This window comes from Ochlerotatus camptorhynchus, unplaced genomic scaffold (genome assembly GCF_037179485.1).
Source record: "Ochlerotatus camptorhynchus isolate MF236.1 unplaced genomic scaffold, CSIRO-AGI_Acam_v1.1 ptg000416l, whole genome shotgun sequence".
Lineage (NCBI taxonomy): Eukaryota > Metazoa > Arthropoda > Insecta > Diptera > Culicidae > Ochlerotatus > Ochlerotatus camptorhynchus.
In genome coordinates, this window is record NW_027040902.1 from 1,745,216 (window position 1) to 1,767,860 (window position 22,645).

The 22,645-nt window shown below is 37.1% G+C and overlaps 2 protein-coding genes across 3 annotated transcripts in view; both read left to right on the forward strand.

The window, feature by feature from the left end:
- Positions 1-22,645, forward strand: part of LOC135711029 (uncharacterized) — a 405,472-nt gene that overhangs the window by 127,399 nt on the left and 255,428 nt on the right. The window lies entirely within an intron of this gene.
- Positions 3,557-22,645, forward strand: part of LOC135711019 (leucine-rich repeat neuronal protein 2-like) — a 451,318-nt gene continuing 432,229 nt past the window's right edge. Inside the window, exon 1 of one of the 2 annotated variants that reach the window (XM_065233760.1) lies at positions 3,557-4,636. The gene's annotated coding sequence lies outside the window, so the exon portion shown is untranslated. The remainder of the gene's footprint in view (positions 4,637-22,645) is intronic. The other variant, XM_065233759.1, reaches the window with a different exon arrangement.

A 22,645-nucleotide genomic window follows, 5' to 3' on the forward strand; every position in this document is an offset into this window, starting at 1 on the left:
GTAATGCTAACGTGTTACGCTGATTGTTTTAAGTGTTGGGGCTTATTTAGGTCCTTGACGGAACATTGACATTCGTTTCACACAAACTCGGAAGTTGAGCATTTAGCTCCTCCTCCATACAAGATAACGAGTTCTGCTCATCCATATCAAGTTAATCTCCAGATTCTTCGATATCGGTTAAGATGTGTCTGTTTATTTTATCCATTTCGACTTACAATTCCGGACCTCGGTATCACCCGGCATCTTCTTAGTCTCTGACATGCATAGCAAGCAGATCACTTTCTCTTCACGTCACTCTTTCTCGAAGTATCAATCGACAGAAAATTCAAGGGAATTTTATTTAAATTCAAATTCGACATCACTGAAGTCGTCGTGAATGGAAACAAAATCAAATGCGTAAAAACGAGACCGATGCGCAGGATCTATAGGTGAGGCAGAAGGAAACGTAAGTCGACTGTTTCATTCATCCGGTGTTCTCGTCGGATCGAGAGAAAGAAAGAGTCGGCAAGTTTCCTTCTGCCTCACCTGTAGATCTGGCCGTTCTTGCTCATCGAGACGAAACCAGTGAACTGAGATTTTTGACGTTTGATCAGCGCATCAAAACGCAATCTCGAACAAGTACGAGCAGGAGGACAAATAGTGATTCATCCCTGTGTGCTAGATAGAGCAAGTGCGAACGAACGTCAAAAAACTAATAGCGAATTCGTTTATTATTCAGTTCTAATCTGGATCGGGTGTCAAAATTGGGTCTGCTTGTTTTCTGACAAACGTCAGTTTGCTCGTTTGTTTTTAAAACCCAGCTCCGGTTGAGGTTCGCACTGCCAAAAAGTTCGGTTTCGCACTGATAATAAACGAATTCGCTATAAATGACGCTAAATAGTTGCCTCATACAGGCTTGTTTGAGGTTACTCAAACATGAGTCAGACATTTTCATTTTCATAACTTCTTTCGAAACGTCAAAGCATGAGTAGTTGGGATTTCTGAATATTGACTCAACCAGGCTTGTAATTGCTCATTACAGCTAAAATGCTATTTTTCGTAATTTTGAAACTATGAGATACTATAATGATAATTTTAATTTGTAAGAAGCAAGAAGAGGTGGAAAAGTTTGTGTATGACATATAAAATTTGTCAGTTTTGCTATCAGAAGGTCACAACTAGCGATTAGCTGTAACGATGAGCAACGCGATGAGCAAGCAATCAGCGATCATAAAATCGCTAGTTATGACCTTCTTATAGCAAAATTGACAAAGTTTATATGTCATACACAAACTTTTCCACCTCTGCTTGCTTCTTACAAATTAAAGTTATCATTATAGTATCTCATAGTTTCATAATTACGAAAAATAGCATTTTAGCTGCAATGAGCAATTACAAGCCTGGACTCAACAATAAATAAATAAAAGCCAATCTCAATTTTGAGATTTCAGCACATTTGTTGACTCAAAAAGAAACAAACTGGAATTGTAAGCAGGCTTGAAAAATCTCATTACAGCTTTAACGCCACTCTTCAAAATTATGAAACTATGCGATATAATAATAATAATATTTTTTTATGTAAGATGCAAGAAGAGGAGGTAAAATTTGTATAGGACACATAAATCTTGTCAATTTTGCATTCACAGGGTCACAATTAGCTATTTTAGCTGTAATGAGATATTTCAATGAGTGAATACCCTTCGTTATAACTAATAGCTAATTGCGACACTCTGGAATTGACATTGACAGGTTTTATGTGTCCTACACAAGCTCCTCTTCTTGTATCTTACATATAAAAATTATTATTTCAATATCCCATAGTTTCATAATTTCTAAAAGTAGCTTTTTAACTGTAATGAAATTTTTCAGCCCTGATTGTGAGAATGTAAAAATACGAAGTTTTCCTTTCCGTCGTAGAAGAAAATTTGAAAATTTCGAAAGAATTCATTCGAAAATGATGCAAATTGCAGCCGCCGTGGATGCAGAAACGTACCGCAATTTAAATGGTAATTGGTTTGCATTTTGTTTTATTTGATGCTTGATTTAACTGTTTTTCAGTTTTTGGTTTATTGATCCTAATGAAAAAAAAAACGAAAAGACACGAAATATTTGCCCATTTGTGTATTTTTGACTCATTTGCCTATATTTTGGATGCTATGGAAATGAGTAGAAATAACTCATCAACAAGTACCTCGCCATTTTACTCAAAATTTAGTTCTGGCTATGTTACTAAATTTAGAGTAGATCCGGTTGTAATGAAATTGAGTGAGTTTTCACTAAATTTTGAGTAGCCATGAACGAGCGTGCACACACGTTCTAATTGCAACGCATTCAAGATGCATTTTACCGAAGAGGTGTTGCGGATTTATCATCGGCGTGACATAAATTTATTCGGCGGCGTGGACATATTTACTGTGGCGGCGCGCCGGTACAATTTGCAGCGGCGGCGGCGGCGTATGAAAATCGTCGGCGGCGGCGGCGTGGCGTGGCGGCGCACAGGTCTATTCAGAGTATCCCAGCGGCGCCGACTGGGATTGAACGCTTACCACTACACTCTATCCTATATCAAATATTTCAAATGAATTATGTGAAATACTAACAATGTAAATACCTAAGCGACAAAAAACATATTTTCAAGAGAAGCGTAATTTTCATGGTTTACCAGGGGCGCTGCCAACCCTTGTTATGTCTCTGCCTAAACGGCAAGGATGGAGAACAGAATCAGAAAAGTTTTCTCAAACACGACGGTGTATAGCTTAAAATTAATTTCCTAATCCCACGATCATGTTTACCTATGAACAAATTAAGTGCAGCAATGGATGAATGCAATCTGACACCAAATGTTAATTTTTCTCTGAATTGGCAGTAACATTTAATTAATAAAATCCGATGACCTTTCACAGAATGTAAAAGAATATTTTATTTAAAAGTTTACCGTGCTGATCTCGGCCTGCTGAATTTGGTGATACGTAAATTGTGTATCATCAGCGTGTTGAAAACTTGCCTTGAGTGCATTTCCTCAAACTAATTAATCAAAATACACATTACATGTCTCCAGACAAAAAGTTTATATTCACTGCATACCACCCTTTTTCCTAGCTTTTTATAGACATGCGGAGGCATCCGCCATACGGCTAGGCAGCAAACCCTCCCAGAGCAAACGAGGCGGTGGAAGGAGCAAAACAAAAATGCTGTACAGCATAAATATGCCATCGCCGAATGATGCCTTTACTTCTACAAGCATAGTCACAGCATACCCACCGGAATACGTTCCACCACATGGCCGTCACCCGACAACGAACGCACGCGAGCAAGCAATAAGGACTCGTTCGCTGAGAGCGAGAGCATTCTCAACCACCACCGCTAGGAGAATTGAGCAACTTTATGCTACTCGACATAGTGTTGCAACGCTACATCCATCGGCAGCATGTTGCACGTCATTCCGAACCCCGGTCCCGTCGGTCACACGTCGCTTATGCTCGCTCACCCACCACCACCAGAGCCGGCAGGAGTCGTGTCGGGAGGATTTCTCGAGAGTGCAGCATCGAACCCCATTCGGAGCCACTTAGCTCTTCAGTAGTGTGGCTGCCATCGGGCAAATCGCGCGCGTTCACTGGCCAAGGGGAGCGACTGTTGATCGTTGGATGTTCCTGGGTTGCGTGAAAAATCGCACGCGGACGATTTGTGTTGACGACGAATACGTAAATTTTGCCGAGTGGAAATCGATACCGATGAGCTTGTGCGAAAATTTTCGCAGGACGTGCCCATGCTAGAAGGGGTTGATTTTGTCCGTATCGACCGGTTGAAGAACTTGAGGGAAGAAATTGAGATTTTCACTGAAATCAAGAAGCAAAATACTCGAAACGACGTGAAACGTGATAAAGTGACCCGTGCAGGGGGAAGAAGAAGAAAAATAAGAAGAAGAAGAAGTGATTTGTTGATTGTGATTCTGGTAAACATGCACGTGGAATGTGAAACGTGAACGTGTTCGGTTTCCGTGCCGGACTTGTTAGCGCGAGTATTTTTAGTGCGACGACAGGAGAAGGTGGCAAAAAGAATTGGCTTTTATGCAATCACAGTGAATAACAAACAGTGAAGATAGAACGGTGAAAATGAGATTCGCGCTAAGTGAATAATGTGAATGGGCCAGTTGTTTTCGTTGAATGTTTGCCCAGATCGGATGTGAATCTCGGCTGGCGGATGTATGCAAAGTGAGTGACCACGGAGCACATAAAAAAAAGCTAATCGCTTAGTCGGAAATTGAATTTTACTACCGGACCGAAGCATCAGAGCGTGAATGTGTGTCGACAGAGAAGAGAGGTGGAAAACTCGAAACATGTCATGCAGGAAAGAATAAATGCTGCGTGGGCAGAAGAGGTGTCAAAGAATGGAACCATTTCTAGAGGCCTGGTGCGAGTGAAAAAGCGTAATAGGCTTTTTTTCGGAGCATTGTTATGCTAATATTGTGTTTAACAAATTTCACGCGATGCAATAAAGTTTTAGTGGCCGACCGGAATCGTTCAGAGTGAGAAGAAGATTTAAATCGAATCGATTGTTCTGCTGTTCGAGTGGCTTTGAAGTGAACAAAAAAGCAAAAGGGAAAAACACAACTTGTGAAAGGAAATTAAAGATGCAGCACAAGTACCGGCAAATGTAAGTGAGTTGTTTATCAAAATATTAAATCTCGCAACAGAAACATATATAGTCAAGCTCTTGAGCGAGATGTGGGACAGAGAGAGAGAGAGAGAGGTTGTGCATTTTTTTCCCATGCTGCCGTTTGCTGTCTGTCAATCTTGCGTTGTTCTTTTGCGTGGCTTTTCGAGACGGATGCGATGAGGTCCTCGTTGGGAGGTCGGTCGTCAGCTTGGAAAATTGTGTCGCCGGCTGATTGCTTGAAGGCGCACTCGGGCCGTACATAATCCCAGATTGCCCCCGTAGTACCTACAGTCAGTGTGAATGAATGAAGAGTGCAGACAGGAGAGAGAGTGTGATTTATGCGGATGACTATAATTGATGGCCATGGTGTTGTTCGAGCGGGTAGAAACGCGTCGATTATTGCCAAGTGCTAATTTTTACAGCTTAATTGAATATTAAAGGTTGCACTTTAACGGTGTCAAATGCGCTATTGAAAGCAATAGGTTAAATGTAATTGAAAGTTGTTACTTTGCATGTTGGATAATCTTGTTGCGATAAGCATGATAATTTATGATATTAACTTTAATTAATTCATTAATTTATTTTATTGTTAAAGTACAATCGACTCGCCATAACTCCATATTGAAGCGACCATTGAATTACAGACTAATACAATAGAAAAAAATGTCCGTTTATAATTTTAAGAGTAATCTCGAATAATTCCATCATCCGGCCCTTTTTATGCATTTCAATTCGAAAAAAAGGAGCAATAATCCATTGATTAAATAATTCCTCGTATGCCATATGAACAAAAACACGCAAGAGTACTGTAAATTCATGAAATTTAATTTTCCGCATGGAAGATTCTGGTTGGATAGATTTTGGTTAATTGCCTCAAGGTCGCCCATAATAAATGCTGAATGTGTATTCAGCTCAATATAATCACAAATGATTGAATCATTAAAAAGTCATGAGATTTGATATGCCGCACAACAGGTGTTGCTTCTTGACTGTTTCTTATTACATCCGGAGTTGCCAGAATTGATTTTCGAATATAGGTATCATCATTTTCTATCATCGGTATTGCGATTTTGAATAGCAAGCTGTATTCAAAGAATTTTGAAATGGTAAGTGATCTTTAAATTAAATCTAGCATACATTAAAATTAAATACAATAAATCCAAAAACTTTCGAAGTTTAAGAATCTTAATTCCTTTAAAGAAAAGAACAACGAAAAGTGCTTAACCAAGTGGTATCATCCACACTATACCATTCATGTAGAATAATTTTACCATTCAGTGAATCGGTAGATTATGGATTCCGTTTATTAGGGATTTTTTTTTCCATATAGCGGTTCTGATCGCTGTAGGGCTAAATTGGTCTTTAGGCCGATTTATCTTGAACTTGGAAATTGTTCTAATTCATCAGTTTCTTTGATTGACCACTGATTGCGCACGGGCGGGATCCCTGCGTTGTGTTGATTATTGTGATAATTACAGAGACGGAAAGAAGTAAAACGCACCGATCGCTTCGCCGTCCTGCCATGGCGGAGGCATACAAGACACTCGTTCTGCGAACTGCCATGAAGTACTCAAAATAACTCTTAAGATATACGAGGATCTTTAAATTTCTGTGAACTTCCTTGAAAAATGGCAAGTTAATCTACAGTTTTGCGAACTTCTTTGAAAGTCTGTTCTACTAATTTCACTAAGGAACAAAAAAATCTCTGAAAATCAACGATCATCCCTGAAGTTCTGTTAATTTCTCTGAAAATCTTCGAACTTCCTTGAAGATATGTGAACATCCAAAAAGTACTGATCATTTCTCTAAAGAACTACAAACATTGCTGTAGTTCTGCAAATTACTCAGACGATCTACGAACTTCCATGAATTTCTTTTGATTTCTCTAAAGGTTTCCGAACTTCCCTGAAGTACTGATAATTTCTTTGAAGTCCTACGACCTTCGGTGTAGTTAGGTCTTCAAAATAATTTCTGATTATTCTGCACTCTTGAAGAAATTTTCAAAAGACTTCAAATCCATTTTTGATCAGATGTTAGGCCTCAGAATAATTCCTGATCAACTTGACCTCTTCGAAGAATATCTCCAGGAATTAATTTGAATTTCTGATCAGTGGATGGGCCTAAGAATATTTTCTCATAAATCAGACCACTTTGAATATTTTCGAAACTACTTTATTTGAATTTTCGTTCAGTTGTAGGCCTTCAGAATAAATCCTGATCTCTTTGAAGAATATCTCAAAGACGTCAGCTGTAGGAGCTCAGAATAATTCCTGGTCAACTTGACCTCTTCGAAGAATATCTGATCATTTGTAGGTCTTCAAAACAATTCAATATTCGAAAAGTTTCAATTAAATTGTTGATCAATTGTAGGTTCTCAGAATAATACCTGATCAATTTGACCTATTCAAAAAATATCTAAAGGACATCGTTTGAATTTCTCATAACTTTTAGGTTTTCTGAATTCGTTCATAATTGCTTATCTTTTGATAGATACGCGTAATCCTTTCAAAACGGTCAGGTTTATAAGGAAATATTCATTCTGAAAAATCTTTCAAACTAGTCGAACCTCTTAACGGAATCCCTTTATGGAGAGCTTTGAGAGTGTTGGTTTATTTCCTTTTAATTCCGTTATAATTACTTATCTTTTGCGGAATGCTGTTGATGAAAAAAGTTAGAGGCAAATGAATGTAAATGAATGCATGAAATGAATGTAAATGATTTTCCATGCCTGCTCACCCCAACACAATAAATGAATGCAAATGATTGTCGGTACTGGATTAGTAGTGGTAGATCTCATACCAGTAACGACCAACTTAGGTTAAATCTAACATCCTTAAACTGAAAAAATCATCATTCGATCACATCCCTACCACCTTTCAAATCCCGACAAGAAAGTTAATAAAGAACACCTTTTTAATTCATTTGGTGGCCCTGAAAAGGGCCGGTTTTATTTTCCTGAGTCGATGATGCTTATTTATCCTCCGAAACCGTATAGAGTGCGTCCCTGTCGCTTCAGAGCGTAAACGACATCCATTGCGGTGACGGTCTTCCTCTTAGCGTGTTCTGTCTAATAGTGAATTTGTTTATTATCCAGGTTGGAACCAGTTCCAACCCGTGCGAACACAAGCTTCTTGTCAGTGCGAACCTCAACCCGAGCCAGGTTACAAAAACAAACGTTCACACTGACGTTTGCTAGACAACAAGGAGACCCAATCTTGATACCCGATCCAGGTTGGAACTGAATCAAAAACAAATTCGCTATAAGTAACAGCGTCTCGAATAATGTTCTCCACATCCGACGGATGGCAGGTTTAGTGATGCTTTGAATGTTATCACGCAGCACGAAACGAAAGGTTGAAACGAAAGTGAACAAAAATTCCAAATTTCGGCTTTTTTATACCTACTTGAGAGTTAAATTTTTCTTGTTAGTTGTTGTATTCTTGTTTTTTCATCGTTTCTGATTGGTTGAACACAGCAAACGCATGTTACAAAAACCCGAATTTATCCACCTATGGTGTGATAAGACCCTTCTTACTTATTCAAGTTTATTATTTTATTGTCATTATCAGTGACCAAGCCCCCACCCCCGTGTCATCCAGTGACGCTACGCCACTGCCTGGGGGTACCCGGAATATATCCGGGTGTAGTCTATTTGGTGAGGCTACCAATCACCTTATCATCGTATTTTAATGTGATTTAATGGGTTTTAATTCAATTCATATTCAAGCAACTTCCGCGGGGTACCCGGAACATGTCCAAGTGTATCCAATGTGGTCTGGAACACTTAACACGACTTGCATTGATCTTATTTTTGAATTCTGTAGTAATTTGATGTGTCGCATCATGGTTTTGATACGTTTTCCGTTAAATCCAGCGTGAAGGCCCATATTCACCGGATCTTATTCCGGCCATATCTCCGGAACTGGTTCACCGATTCCAAAACCGTTCAATAGTGTTCAATGGGACCCCAAGACCTATCATTTGGCGCCGAGTTTGTCCAAATCGGTTGAGCGGTTGCTGAGAAACGTGAACGCATTCATTTCGTTACATACACACACACATACACACATACACACACACACACAGACATGTTCCGATCTCGTCGAGCTGAGTCGAGTGGTATATGACATGTAATAAACATATTCAGAATTGCCACTCTCTGCCTCCTTATTCAAATATAGGGTATACGTCCCTAACCTCGGTCTAATATGCAGCCATCGATTACGTTTTTAATCATAACTCATCAATGAATTTACCTGCAAACGATATTCTACTGCTAAATGGTATGCTTAGATATGCTTATCATGTCGTTTGCTATCAGAAACCACGAAAAGTTGAAAAACTTACTTTTTTTAAGACAATAACTCACGAGGGAAATGTATGTAATATGGGTCTATTGTCCCCAAATTGGGTCTATTTATGGATGCAACTTCGTCCTATCTTGTTTGATCCTCAAAAAAACGCTCTTGGTAACGTTTTCTGATGTATTTTTTTTTATCACTATCACTGTTAACTTAATGCTCTTCATTCCTCAAAACATTTCTTAGAGAAAATTTTACGAAAACTACATTAAATCACTCAATTTAAAAATTAAAAATTAAAAATTTCGCTTATCGTCTTTTGACCGCAGAATATCTAAATCAGAACATTGTGATGTTCATTATACAGGTTTGGCAGAAAAAATCTCCCTTCCTGTTCGTTCCTTATCATCCAAATGCAAAACAACATTGTTGACGTTACTCTTATTGCTATATGCTGTCAAATGAATTTCATGGGCCATAGTTAGGAACATAGAAAAGAAATGTGTCCCTAAAGTTGGGTCCATGTTTTACTTGTGAAAACGTTGTTAAACAATTAAAATAAACATAAAATATTCAAACAGCAACTGTAAGTTTTACGTCTAGTGTGTATTATCAGGTAATTCCAATCAATAAATGCCATAATCAGGCCATTTGATGATCGTCAGTCAACCTTCCCATCTTAACCTTATAAGTCATGGCGGCTAAAAACTCCGAACATTGTGATATTCTCAACCAGTTTTATTACTTACGAGAGCTGAAAATGTATTGAAATGTTGTGATATAAATTGATTTGTGTGTGGTACACATTTATCAACCATCAGTGATCAATATTTTCCTTATTTTTTGTGTAATATTCCTTAATTAATTATTTATTTGCGTGATAGGCCGAATGAAAGGACTAGACCCACATTACATACCGTAACCCTAACATGGCAGAACGGAAAACTCAAATTGATATGAAAATACCTACTTTGTGAACCCAGTTTTCTCAACAATTGTGCGTGTTTCAGAAAATCTAACTAGACGTATGGATTCAGGAAGGCCTATTCAACAAAATCAAGCATAATATTCAAAGACACTTTTAGGAAAGTTTAAATTGTGTTCTCGCCAAATGACAAAGCAGTTAACAAAAATCTGGGGCTCACTTAGGAAAATGTCAAACCCGCTCTGACAAGTGTGGATTCAGTTCAGAAATAGTTTAATCAATGCAGGAATCCTTGGATTAATTTAGGAAAGGGATTATATCAGCTAATAAAGCCTCACGCCAGAAAATTCTAAGCCAATTCTTTAAAGCTTGGGTTCAGAATATGTTGGATCCCCTCAGGAAAATTTTGACTTTTAAAAGGATTGAATAACACAATTGAAAAGTTTAGACTCAGTTAAAAAAAATGATGATGACTTATTCGAAAATTTGAACTCACTTGTAAAAAGTGACGAAAGAAAAACATATAATTTTTTTCCGGGATTATTATGAAAAACCAAAGAATTAAATTAAAAATGTAATAAAATGGTTTCCTTCTCATTGACAACACCGGATAAATAAATTAATAAAAAAAATATGATAAAAGGATAAAAAAAAAAAAATTTAAAAAAAAGTAAATAAATAAATCTATAAAACACAAATAAATAAGTTAATAAATATGAAATAATCAATGAATCAGTTAATTAATAAATTAATAAATAAATAAATAAATAAATAAATAAATAAATAAATAAATAAATAAATAAATAAATAAATAAATAAATAAATAAATAAATAAATAAATAAATAAATAAATAAATAAATAAATAAATAAATAAATAAATAAATAAATAAATAAATAAATAAATAAATGAATAAATAAATAAATAAATAAATAAATGAAGAAATAAATAAATAAATAAATAAATAAATAATCAAATAAATAAATAAATAATAAATTTAAAAAACTAAATCAATCAATAAATAAATTAAAATATAAATAAATTTATAAATAAATGAATATAACAAATAATTAAAATATAAATAAATAAATAAATAAATATATAGATAAATAAATAAATAAATAAATAAATAAATAAATAAATAAATAGCAATGTAAATAAAAAAAATTATAAATAAATAAATAAAAACAATAAATCAATTAATAATTATATCAACAAATAAATAAATTAAATAAGTGCAGATAGCAAACTTTTTCTCACATCATTATGGCGATGTACTAGGACGATGAGTACAAAAAGTAAACTTTTCCATAGTAATCCCATATAAACCTCAAAAGGCCAGTACAGTATGAGTTCGCATCCAAATAAGATCAACTTTTAGGAGAATGATCAGGACCTGATTTGAAATCGATTGAGTGGGGTGGAGCAGAATGGATATTTTGAACCACCCTAGTCAGTGGTCTGGTTTTTTTTTTTGTGGTGAACAAATCTAATTACAGTGAGTGAGGACGGCCATTTTAAAACCTGAATGCTTAAGCGAGGGTTGTAAGCTTCTTACCTTACCGCATACATTTCTATGAGGAACTTGTGGAGGGGGTGTACATTCTTTGATGTTATCATAGAAATATAGCAAATCAATTGCGGTATGACAACCGGATGTGACTGTGGTTTCGAACAAAGGAACATTTCTAATGGCCAGAAATGAGGTACGAATGAAAGACGATTAAATCTCACTCGGGAAAAGAGACTGTAGATTACTCTTCAACAAGCAGTGGCAAATGCCCTCATAAGCTCTTCTCATCAGGTTCACTGCCATTAATCGAAAACAACGTAACTCGTCCAGAATGCAAGGGACAAATTCAATAGCCCTACGTTTGAGTGAAGGTAAAGGGTGTCCACGATGAAATTGCCACACTATGAAATTGCTCTAACTTTTTAACCGTTGGGTAGAATTTAATGAAAATTTGGGTGGATTTAGTTCATATTGCATTATTTACATCCTGCAAGTTTTAAAGTCCTGTGATCAAAACTCGCGGAAATGGAGTCGAAAGAACAGCTCGTGCGTGATAAAATCTTGCGCATTCATCACGAGAACAAGGATCTCTCGCATCGTTCCATCGCTAAAACGTTGGGAATCGCGAATTCCACGGTGTCACGAGTGATTAAGCGGTTCGAGGAACGGTTGATCACCGATCGGAAGCCCAGAAGTGAAGGAAAAAGTATTCCGTACAACACCAAAAATCACAACCGCGTAGTTGGGGCCTTCAACCGAAATCCGAACGCCTCCGTTAGGGATGTGGCTAAGAAGCTGCACCTAAGCCGAAGTTTTGTCCAGAAGGCCAAAACTAAGGCTGAGCTTCGAACGTTCAAGGTACAAAAGGCCCCTAATCGCGACGAGAAGCAGAACAAGTCCGCCAAAACCCGTGCCAGGAAGTTGTACCTCAACATGCTGACGAAAGTTGAATGCTGCATCATGGACGACGAAACATATGTGAAGGCCGACTTCAAACAGATCCCCGGCAACCTGTTTTTCACGGCCAAGGATAAGTTCAGCGTTCCGGAGCATGTCCGCACTCAGAAGATGTCCAAATTTGCGAAGAAATTCCTGGTTTGGCAAGCCATCTGCACGTGCGGGAAGCGGAGTGCACCTTTCGTGAGCCAGGACACGATGAACGGACAGGTATACATAAAAGAGTGCCTCCAGAAGCGGCTGCTTCCTCTCCTGAAGGCCCACAACGTCCCAACAATCTTCTGGCCGGATTTGGCCTCATGCCACTACTCCAAGGACGTGCTGAAGTGGTATGCGGACAATAAGGTCAATTTCGTGCCGAAAATGCTCAACCCTCCCAACACTCCGGAGCTCCGCCCCATCGAGAAGTACTGGGCGATTATGAAGCAGCACCTTCTTAAACGACCTAAGGTAGTGAAGACAGTCGAGGAACTGAAGAAAGTATGGGTTTACATGCAAAAAACGGTTGATTCACAGGTTGTGCAGAATCTTATGGCCGGGGTTAAGGCCAAGGTGCGGGCATTTGCGTATGGACTGTAAATAAAATACGAGTAAAATAGTAAAATGAAGTTTAATAGTTATTTCTCAATCTCTGAAAATTTGATGGCAATCGGATGAAAACTAGAATTTTGCGAATCAATTTTGTGTGTGGCAATTTCATCGTGGACACCCTTTAGAACCATCGCATTGAAAAAATGGGTTATTCTTCAGACCACTCTTTAGGTTGGCATCTTCGCTATCAAATTACTTGACCGCTCGCAGGATCCTGTGTTGAGCAATGTTCAGTTCAGATTTTACTCACCAGGCAGCGGTAGTGTGCCATGTTATTTCAAATTGATCGTTTTTACTCAACAGCTCACTTAGATAAAAGGTTTTTGTCTTCGGCAATGTTAGACTGATTTTATTGTAAACATTTCGAATCAGATACACTCAAAATGCGGCCACACTGGGGCGAAATCTTAGAGAAACCCTCACATTTTTTGTCCCGAAATTTCAATTCAACTAAATTTTCTTGAGAAACTAAGGCCACTTACCCCGAGGAATCAAGCATAAACTTATCAAAATCAGATTGTTTTTTTTTCATATCAGATAGGGGAAGTGAAGTTCAAATTATATTAAAATTAGAATTAGAATATTTCTAACCGCTTTTTGTTCAACAATTTATCGATAGATTTTAAATCTATATTAAATATTTTTTTAAAGTCCTTAGGTTGAAATGGCGCCAATAGGTTCTAAATTAGTGCTGTGTGAGCTGTGATTTTTCAAACATTGCAATTTTGCCGTTACATATTTTACCGGACGCATCGTGTTCAGAGCAGTGTTGACAAAATCCGAAATCAATTGATATTTTTCCGCTCTCATGCGCTCGCAATATCACGCGTGATATTGGAACAAATATCATGCTTGATATTGATTTTACAAGCTCCTTTGATATTGCGAGACTATTCACAATGTGCAAAAATCAAGCTGAGAGTTGACTCGACGCAAAAATGATTCCATTGCATATCGTTTTTTAGAAAGTGAAAGCATTGTTTGCTATCTCTCTGTAATCTTCGCCGATGGCAGACGCGAAGGGACTGCTGCAAGCCGTTATGGAAGTTTCGGTTGCATTCGCGTGTAAAGCAAAAATCATTAAACTCAATCTCACCACAGTCTGGTGAGATTTGCAGTTGGTGATATCACAGCTTGCAAATTCAATCGCAGTAGTTTGCTTGTTGATTTTTGTCTACGAAAATCAAGCATGATCTTGGGCGTTGGTGAGATTTGATTTTTTGATATTTTCCCAACACTGGTTCAGAGTATCAAAATTCTTGTATCCTACCAATTCAAAATATGATCATGCCCAAGTAACATTTTAAGTTTTATTAAATACTACAAAGCAACTATAAAACAACATTCATAAAACCCTGGTCAAGGCTATTTTGTAATTAATGCATCCACCAAAACCTCATTAAGATTAGAATATGTCTAGTTGGCCCACCCTGGAGAAAGTTCTGAAGGGTGTATTCTCGAAGCTCTTCAAGATTGATTTACTGCAAAAGGTTGTATGACGAACGCATTGAGAACCACTTGGAAGCTACAATAAAAGCTATTTTGCAACAATAAAAACCCTTTCCGAGCTATTTCCCCTAGCCACATGCTGAATCCACTAGGAACCCAACAAACAATTAGTACTGGTTAAGGGCTGAATAAGCCATTTTTGAGTTGAAGAAGCATATTCTTGCCTGAATAAGCTCTTATTCGCCTTGCAATGTTTGTTGGGAAAGCATCATTCAAGATAGAAATGGATTTATGAATCCGATCTTATCAAAATAATTAAAATAGAAACTGATGGGATAAAAATCTTGTTGAATATCCAAATTTGTCACAATAGTTCTCATTAAGAGGCCTAGTTTTAAGTGCCATATTAAATTTTATGTGAAATGTACGTGAAAACATCGAAAAAATTAAGTCCACCCTCGTAAAACGTCGATTTGACCAATTATTTAACATTAAAAAAAAATATATTCTTTAAATCGAGCTTGGCCGAGATTTTTTTTATTATTTTCGCATTTAAATGTTTGCACATTGGTAAATGTACCAAAATATAGTTATATATAAGGAAATATTGATTGAAAATCGAAGATTGTAAAAAAAACAAGCAAACTAATTGTAACATGGCGGCGGCATCAAAGTTGATTTTCATGGGTCATTTGCGAAAAAGTTGTTTTGCTTCCAAGAATTCCTTAACAAATTAATAAGGTTTTAATATGGCTTTTATGAAGAAAACTTGCAGGCTGAATTGTATTTATCTAAAGCCATTTTGCTTGATCCTAACCCGTTCAGACTTATGGCAGCATTTATGGAGGCAAAGTTGCCTGCAAAAAGTTAAACGTCAAAGTTTGTTTATCTTTCGATAGTTGCGCTGTGAGATCCAGGATTCTTCCAGGTTTTCTCCCGATGGATTGGGAGCAGTTACTCAGATAGTTTGCGATATTGTTTTACAACATTTCGCATTTCAAACAGCTGGAAGCGCAATCGTTCCCGGAAAAGATCCCCTTCTTCCGGATGGTTACAGAAGTGCACCATCCAATGTACGGATGAATAAAATTTCTAAGAGTCTTTCGCCGAATAAAATCGCTGTTTTGGATCAGAAACCAGCTGATCTCCGCTAACTAATAGTTTCATTGGTTTGCTGTCGGTTGTTATTTCGATTGTCATCGCAAGATCTGGAGAAGGCTGGTATGTTTTTCAACTTTAGACAATGTTTTATGAGTTCGAGGGCCCCGCTCACTTTACTCTTCTCCGACAGATGGTCAGTCGTTGGTGGTGTGCTGGTTCTTCTAAAGAAGTAAATTTATCTGAAATTGACTTTATTTTTTCATCCTACTTCGTCTATCCTTCGAGATTTCCTTGTCATAAATTTGGCATTTATTAACTATAAGGAACCTAAAAGCTCAATTTGTAAACAAAGTATTTGGGGAGTTAATGATACTTTTTAAAAAGGCTAAAAAGCAACAATAAATGCTTTTTTCTCTAATGCAAAACCTAATTGTTTTATGGTTACTTTTATAATGATAGAACACGTTTATAAAGTATTTTATCATGACATTAATAAACAATTGCTAATGACGTTTATGCTTGAATTACAGAACAGTTTTAAGGAGGGATTGATAACTGTTTTAAATTTATTTTTAAAACAAGACAGTTTTCGACTTTCTTGCCAGACTATAAAAGGTTTTTAAAACAGCAAAAAGCTGAATTACCAAGCAGGAATGTTTTACACTTTAAAATGCTATATTTAAACTAAATGGATTGTTCATTGCCGTTATAAAACCATCATAAATCAGAGTGGATGCTAAACGGTTACTGGATTGTTACTTGGGTGGTGTCGCCGCCAAAAGCTACTTTCTTCTCCGGTTAGGGAGAGTCTTTCGCTTACTAGGTCAGACACTGTTTCTCGATTCTAGGAGCTACTTTTTTCTCCGGTTAAGGAGAGAAGTTTTCACTTCCAAGTCAAGAGTTCTTCTAGGAGCTACTTTTTTCTCCGGTTAAGGAGAGAAGTTTTCACTTCTAGGCCGAAAGTTCTTTCGGATTCAAAAAGAGAAGAATCTGGAGTAACCTACGAAACTTAATTTTATTCAACAAAATTGTACAAAGTGATCTTACGGCTACGTGTTGCATTAGCAACTTATAATTATGTAAAACTTTTACATGATTTGTCCAGGGTTTAACATATCCCTTTCAATACCGAACTTTAACCTAATTTGCCTATTCTAATAAGCTAGGATTCCGATCGCCCTTGAAAGGGTAAATTTGTGTTGTTTAGACCTTATATACTATGCCCTCTCAGATCTGGGATTTCTCAGATATCTTGTAAGTTTATTTATTTTTGTAACTCAGATCTGATATGGCTCTACAAATAAGAATGAGACATTTGTAACGTTTAAACATTATAATTATATCCTTCGTTAAGGATAAACAGAGAGGGAAAGCTAAACGTAACCTAGATGCGCAAGCATGCCATGCGTGGGCGTGTTTATCCTACTTGAACGCAGAAACGTTCCTAAGTAAATACTGCAGTTAGATTATGTAAAACGAGCTCTCGCTCCTTTTGCCCTACTTTTCATTTCATATTCTTGGCCTTGGTATCAACGTCAGCTAGGGCTATGCAAACGGGATGCAACTATGTGGTTATCTTATGGTTTTGGTTTTAAATTAATTGCCTCGCGGTAACATTCCGGAGCCCGTAAATCCTTCTAGGTTTACTTATATATGATCGTTATTCCGCGAGTGTTTCGTCATTTACTTTGTGTATCATTCCCACAAAGCAATCTTTTTTAATGCTAGTTTCAACATCTTGGTGTTTCAACACCCGTTTTGATGCTACTTGTTCTTTTTTATTGTCTTCATTTGAAGAAGCTTCTCCTGGCGGCTCAACATCCATAATAGCCAATTTAACTACTGGTCGAGTGTATTCTCCAGCGGCTGTTTTCACAACAGCCGATCTTACCTGACCATCCTTGCCTACATGTGTTTTCAAAACAATTCCCTTTTTCCACTTTGCCTTTTGATCATCTTCAGCAATCATAACGATGTCTCCTTCCTTGACATTTTTCACAGCTTCCGACCATTTTGATCTTTTGGCTAATGAAGGAAGGTATTCGTGTAACCACCTATCCCAGTAAGTTTTAGCCATAGACTGCACTTTCTTCCATTGTTGTCTAGTGGCCTCTGCCTTCGACACATCATTCAATGATGGTTCGGCACCGCCGGCACAACCAATTAGGAAGTGGTTTGGAGTGAGTGGTTCGTCATCCGTGGCATCTAAAGATATTTTCGTCAAAGGTCTACTATTTATTATATTTTCGATTTCTGTTAATAACGCACGGAATGTGTGTTCTGGCATAGTTTGATTTGGTAAAAGACTTTTAACTTCTTGAACCAATCTTTCCCATGCTCCACCAAAGTGTAGAGATGATGGAGGGTTGAAATGCCATTCAATTCCTCTTGACGCAAGTCTGTGCTGAATCTTTTTTAGTTCATTGTCAGCTCCTACAAAATTAGTACCGTTGTCGCTATAAAGGAATTTTATTCTGCCTCGTCTGTTCTGCACTGAGTTCAAGCATAATAAAAATGCATCTGCAGACAGATCATGGGCTATTTCAAGATATACTGCCCTTGTTGTCATACATGTAAACAATGCTCCCCATCGTTTTTCTGTTCTTCGTCCGATGGACACATTGTACGGCCCAAAGTAATCTACTCCGGTATGGGTGAATGGTTTCACGAACGGTTGCAATCGACACTAAGGTAGAGGTGCCATTTTAGGGGTATTTATCTTCGCATTTTCATTTTTACAATGTTGACATTTTTTTATTGTCCTCTTCATTCCAGCATCTATTTGGATAACATGATATTTTTGTTGCACTGCTGCTATCGTAGCCTTCATTTTTTTATGTTTAAACTGTTCATGTTGATTTTTCAATATTAAATCAACTACATGATGCTTTGCTGGAAGTATGTAAGGATATCGAGCCGCATAAGGAACGCACTCTGCATCCTTATATCGTGTTTCTGATTTTATTGTACCATTTTGATCTAGGAATGGTGTTAGCGTTCGTATTTTGCTAGATTTGTCAACCGTCTGTTTAACATTGAGTTCCGTTAACTCATCTGGAAATGCATCCCATTGAGTTTTCAGAATCAGCAAAATTTCTGCCTTTTCCATATCAACAGCACTGATGGTCTTATCGAATCTCAATTCTTTGTTTGTTTTAGACCTAAGCCACTCTATATATTTTATTGTAATGCATACAGACCTTTTTAAACGGTCCCAATCCGAACACCATTTAATGTTCAGCCAATCTAAATTTGGTTTGCTTATGCTCTTTATTGAATGTACGGGACGTAATTCTTCATGACTTAAGTCTGAACTATGATTGTCCCCATTCACGGATGGCCAATGTTTCTCGTCCAGCTTCAAAAACGCGGGTCCTTCAATCCAAGACGATTTCGATTGCCTTACTTTAGTTCCTTCATCAGCCGGGTTTACTGCTGAACTAATATATTTCCATTGTGATTCAACGGTGCTTTCGAGGATTTCACTAACACGGTATTGAACGAATTGTTTGAACTTTCTTAATTCAGATTTGATCCAACTTATGACTGTTTTTGAATCAGACCAGTATATAACCTGGTCTATTTGTAGTCTTAATGCTCTCTGTACTGTATTAGATAATCTTGTCCCTAATACAGCAGCTTGTAGTTCTAAACGAGGTATTGACATTATTTTCGTGGGAGCAACCTTTGATTTGGCAGCAACAATCGTTACATCAATGCCGTCTTTGCTTACTGTTCTCATATATATAACAGTAGCGAAAGCGTTCAGTGAGGCGTCGCAAAAAACATGAAGTTCTCGACGTATCACGCCTTTAAAATAAGAGTAACATCTTGGGATTTTTATCTTAGATAAGGAAGACAATCTATTAATCCAGGTTTGCCAAATCTTATTTATGTCATCGGGAATTTTATCATCCCAGTCTATACCACGTCGCCATAAATCTTGCATTATTATTTTAGATTCGATTGTTATATGTGCGATTAACCCAAGAGGATCATACACACTCATAATAAAAGACAACACTTGTCTTTTTGTCGGTTCCAACATTACTAAATTGGGAATGTTGATTTTAAATGTAAGTTTATCGTTTTGTGTGTCCCAATACATACCCAGGACCTTTTCATATACATTTTCGTTATCATCCAGTTTCACTTCCTTTATTGGAGAGATTCTATCATTTGGTAATTGCTTCAAGCAGGACTTCGAATTTGATATAAAATTCCTTATTCGGAAGTTAGCTTTATCATGTATCTGAATGATGTCTGATACAGTTTTTACAGCTTCTTTCACTTCGTTGAAGCTGTCTAAATAATCATCTACATAGTGATTTTTAATTATAGCCTCAACTGCTTTAGGTCTTTCATTTATGAATTGTTTAGCATTTTCATTCTTGACAAATTGCATACAAGCTGGTGAGCAAGTAGCTCCAAAGGCCATTACTTGCATTTCATAGATGTCCAATCTTGTATTAGGTTGCTTTCGAGATACCATTCTTTGTGATTCTCGATCTTCTTTTCTGATTTTCACCTGATGGAAGGCCTCCTGAATATCCCCGGTTATTGCTATTGGACCTTCTCTAAATCTCATCTTTATATCAAGAGCTGACTCTGTCATGTCAGGTCCTGCTAATAATTGTGAATTTAAAGAAACTCCATCAATCTTAGTTGCCGCATCAAATACCATTCTTGGTTTAGGCGGTTGTTTACTTTGGTTGATAGTTATAAAATGAGGTATGTAAAAGGTTCTCGCAGTCTCAATCATATACTCATCAGGACTTAACTTTTTAAGATATCCTTTCCTTACATACTCATCAATTTGTGTACTATACCATTCTTTTAAAGAAGAATCCTTCTCTAATTTCTTTTCTAATAACAGAAAGCGATTCAGAGCCGTAGAAAAGCTATTTGGAAATTCGACCTTATCATTTTTCCACAAGAGACCGATTTCGTAACCCTTATCAGTTGGTTTCCATGTTTCTTGCATAATTTTTAGAGCGCGTTCGTCTAATTTTGATATTAATTCGCTCTGAGGTACCTTTACGCCAAAGGCTTCTGTAGAGAAGTAATCTGCCATTATCTCCTTCATTGTTTTTTCTTCTTCATTCACCTCATTCATTACAAACACATGATTTTTGTTTTCGGTGTTATTTCGGCTGGTACCGAATATAACCCATCCCAACTTTGTTTTCTTGGCAATAGGTTCAGAAAATCCACGCGATCTTTCTTCAATACCCTTAAAGAGATATGCATGTGGTAATCCTAATAATATCGTTGGGACTGCCTTATCGTAAGATTGCAGTTCTATTCCCTTTAGATATGGGAACTGTTCTTGTATTTGTTTTGAATCAATAGATTGCATGGGTAAAGCCAGTTCATTAATTGTACGTAAATCCTTAAGCAAAAACGATTTCTCGTTTTCACCTTTGATATGGACTTGAACGGTCATACTCTTAGTTTCTTCTTGGACCTCTCCGTTTGTCCAAGCTATAGTCATAGGCTTATTAAATCCTGAAATATTCAATCGTTCAACTACGCTATTATGAATTAAGCTTACCGATGAACCTGAATCGAAAAATACGTGAGTTTTTAAACTGTCTTTTCCGTTGTTCAAAGTAACAGGCAAAATTTGATAATACACCATGTTGTGTTTTTGTACGTGACAGTTTACTTTGTCAGACGCAATAGTGGTTTCAGAACTTTTCCTTAATTTTTCTTTTTTATCAGTTCTTGGATGTAGCAATCGATTATGTTTACTGGTACATCCGTCAATATTGCATGGTCGTGCTACTCTACAATCCTTTAATAGATGATTTGGATTGCAACATGAAAAACAAAGTTTCTTCTTCATTATAAACTGTCTTCTTTCTTCGGAAGATAATCCTCTAAATTCATTGCATCCTGTTAATCGGTGATTTTGTCCACACTTAAGGCACTTAGGATACCCTGTACTGTGGTAGTTCACTCTATCGGGTCTTTCCAATCTGGAAAACTTTTCATTTTTAATCCCCTTATCAGCTATCAACATTGTAGCCAGTTTTTCTTGGGGCTTTAACCATTCATAGAAATCACTTAGCGTTGGAGCGATAAATGGATTTAATATAGTTGACAATGTCTTATTTTCATTTACATGCATCAATCATTGTTGATGCAGCCCATTGGGTAATTTTCCCGCCAGATCTCTAATTAATCTTTGATCATTTAGATATTCCTTATGATCAAGACACGTCATATTAATTACCAAATTCCCAATTGCAGAGATGAAATCCACCATTGTTTTTGGGGTTTCAAAACGAGGATTTCTAGTTGCAAGAACCTCTTGCAATAATCCAGAATAAACCAATTCTACACTTCCAAATTGGTCCTCTAATTTTCGTATTATCGAATCCACATTATCGGAGTCGAGAAGAAGTGCGCTAACCGCGCGCAATGCATCTCCTTTTAGACTTTTCTGTATACGGTGTAAATTTTCAAGGTCCGAAAAATTTCCCCGCTGTGTGGTTTCGAGGTATGTTTTTTTTTAAATCTTGGCCAAGCTTTGAAGTTTCCATCAAAATATGGCAACTCCAGTAATGACTGTCTTAAAATGTATTTTTCCGTTGTGTTTTGTCCGTTAGCATTGATACCATTAATTTTTTTAATGATCGCTTCGAAAGCTTCTACTTGGCTATCTGCATTAGTCTTGTATTCTTTCCTGTTTTGAAGAGTTTGTATTTGCTCTTCCTGTGTAGCCAAATGGACTCTAATCTTAGTACATTTTGTACATGTCCAAGGCTCTTTTTTCTTCGGTATGTGATCTAATCCTACACAGGTCAGGTGGAACCAGCGATCGCAATCGTCGCAGGCCACCATGTTATCACTGTCGTCTTTCTCAAAACAAAGACGACAGTGTCCGTTTTTATTAACAACAAATTTTTCACTCATCTTGTTTTTTTTTTTTTTTTTTTAATTTATAAATTTCTACCTGATAATATAATAGCGTCAACTCTGATTTTACTCACACTTTAATTTGAACTTTGTTGATATTAATGGCCTAGCAGCTCGCCATTGGTCTGCTCCTTGCCACTGGACGTCCTTCTAGGATTTCGGTTGGCCTATAGCTTTTGTGATATTTTCGGCCTTCAGCCGTGGGAGTCCGGATTTGATGAACTGGTAGCCTTGTTGCTTGTGGTCTGCT